Here is a 3,104-nt window from a genome sequence, read left to right as displayed (position 1 = left end):
GTTGAGCGAGTATTATACTGATGTATGTCTTGTGTAGAAGTAAAAAGATTGCAGATATTTGGAGGTGCAGAGTTAGTGGTTATATCAAGCATTAAAGGGGAACTGTGGGGTAAAATCTGCTTATTTTGGGGTGAAAGGCCTTTGGTGTACGTTTCAATTTTTGATAAAATATTTAGCATGTGGGTTATTAGAACGTAGATATTGTACCTGAAATGCGAGCAAAAATTGCAAATAGAATTCCGCTATCTTGAAAAAAATTGATCCATGCTCCACTGGTCAGCAGTAAGTTGTGACGTAACAACGTCAAAGGGTTTTTGCGGGACTTTCATTTCATAACATCGTACGTAGCATCTCGTTTCGTTGCTGTATTTGGTCAACTTATAGTCGATATATTTTAGCCTGGTTTGAGTTAGCTAACGCTTGAAAAGTGCATTTTTAGGAAAAGATGGTGAGTTGCATTGTCCCCGGGTGTAATAATTATTCAGCGAAGATGAAAAAAGCTGGAGATAGCGTGAGTTACTTCCACATCCTGCTGGATCATCGGAGGAAGGCATGGCTGGACAGGATAAGACGCACAAATTTGCCTTCACTGGAGAACTGCCATGTTTGCAAAGAACATTTCCTGCCAAGAAGTTTTGAGCCTGATCTCCGTGCACAGTTAACTGGGCAGACTGGCAAACGGAGTATGAGGGCTGACGCTATACCATCCGTATTTAAATAAAGCCATAGCCCTGAGGAAAAAGTACCCAGGCTATCAACTGAACGTCGCCTCGAACGACAAAGACATGAAGAAGTTAGTCTATCATTAATTAAATGTTGCCCTGAATTATGTTACATAAATGGTCTTGTTTAGCAAGTTTAGTTAGGCACGATTTGAACGAAAACAAACAGTGCAAGTCCTACTCTGGTCCTACCTATTTATTTTTTTTATGGTGCTTAACCATGCAGCTTTAACAAAACTTGCCAAGCACAGTTATGCGTCGTTTTTCCTTTTTGGCTCTTACCGAATCTACCAATTATCCTGAGACCACATGGGACTGAGGGATTGTAAATATTGATGTGTCTTTTCAGTGTCAGCCTTTAAACCTGTACATAATCGATTTCATTGTGGTTTGATGTGATGCCTGTTTCGGTGATTGTTGTTTTCAAATCACATGGAGTACTTATTATCCATGATTTTACATGACTGCGTTTGGGATATGCCTTGTTTTAGATGTTTGGTCTCGTTAGGCATCTCACTGTCAGTCACGCAATAAAAATCATGGTGATTTTGGCTGTAACCTTCAGGTCAACTGTCAATCTTAGGGATTCAGATGTCAACTTTTAAAATTGTCCTTTACAACCTAAAATTTGTGCATTTCAATTTTCTAATAGGCTGTTGCAGAACTACTTGCTGTTGAGAATAAGGACACAATTGCAGAAGAGATCGTAATTAAGGATTCTGTACTAAGTGATGACATTAGTTCTTTGAAGTCCTGCTCTGCAAGTCCTGGGGTGCGTGATTTTGAAGTACAGTGTTGTTTTGAGTCCATTACCCACAGAAGTGAAGCAACCCAGACTGACGTTTGCGAAGCATCTCCCTGAGAAAATGCTTGTAATAAATCAGGCATTGGCATTTCCTCACCTGTTAAAACAGAACCAATTTCCCCACAACACCCGAAAAATGCAGAGTGGAAGGTTTCCCATCACCACAACTACATCATGAATGCACCCCCAAAAGTATTTTTTCCAACCTACGACAACGACAGTTTCAAAACAATCCCCTTACCTCCTGTACATAATATGATGTGTAATCAGTATGAGTCTACAGATGCCGTTGATACTGGTCAAGAAAATGATGCAGATGATGAAACTATTGATAATGACATGGATGATAAAGACGGACCCCAGCTGGAAATTATCTGATGCTGAACAGTTTCTATCTGATGATGACATGGAAGTGGAATCATCTGAAGATGATTTTCAAGAGTCCCGTCCTCACAGCGACAAAAAACTTCTGGTCTTTGGTTCATGTCTTAACGAACTTCTAAAAAGATGCCCAGAATGTGGGGATGCTATTATCCAGCAGAAGAACAAAACCTCTGGTAGTATGTTACTAGTTGAACTAACTTGCCATAGTGGCCATACAAAAACATGGGAGTCCCAACCAGTTGTAAAAAAAAGAAACCTCTTGGAAACCTGCTTTTAGCAGCAGCTATACTCTTTACAGGTAACACTTTTACAAGTATCAGTAACCTTGCCTCATGTCTCAACCTTCAATTCTTTTGTGAACGTGTTTTTTATGACACACAGAGGAAATACTTGTTCCCAGTTGTTAACGAAGCATGGGAGGCTGAAATCAATAGGCAAATCAACACACTTACTTCCAAGGAAGCGGTTAATCTAGAAGGGGATGGGAGATGCGATAGCCCTGGACATTGTGCCAAGTATGGTACTTACACATTGATAGATGAGGACACAGGAAATGTAGTGGCGTTCAACGTTGCCCTAGTCAGTGAGGTGTCCCTCATCTAATGCAATGGAGAAAGAGGGCTTCCCCAGATGCATTGAAATGTTAGAGGGGAAGAGAGTTAACATCACCAGAGTGGCAACAGACCGCCATGTATCCATCGCCAGCTGCATGTCCAAGGACTACCCACACATTAGTCATCAATATGATGTATGGCATCTGTCCAAGTTGGTGGTCAAAAAGCTGACAAACAAGGCTAAGCAAAAGGGTTGCGAGGAGTTGGCCCCATGGATAGAGTCCATCTCCAACCACCTATGGTGGTCTGCTGCAACATGTGATGGCAGTGTCCAGATGTTGTGGGAAAAGTGGAAGTCAGTGTTGGATCATGTCAGAAACAGGCATAAATGGTCTGGAAACTCCCTTTTCCATCAGTGCTGCCACAGATGCATTTCTTCCTCTGAAGTTAAGAAGATCTGTTGGATCAAGCCATGTTCACCAGCTCACTTAGCCTTGGAGGAAGTGGTTCTAAACAATAAGCTTCTGAAAGATCTTGCTAAACTGACTGACTTCTGTCACACTGGGAAAATCGAGGTGTACCACTCCATGATGTTAAAGTATTGTTCAAAACGGGAGCATTTCTCCTACAAAGGCATGA

The sequence above is a fragment of the Montipora foliosa genome, chromosome 11, assembly GCF_036669935.1.
Source record: "Montipora foliosa isolate CH-2021 chromosome 11, ASM3666993v2, whole genome shotgun sequence".
NCBI classification, from domain to species: Eukaryota; Metazoa; Cnidaria; class Anthozoa; order Scleractinia; family Acroporidae; genus Montipora; species Montipora foliosa.
This window is presented reverse-complemented; position numbering follows the sequence as displayed.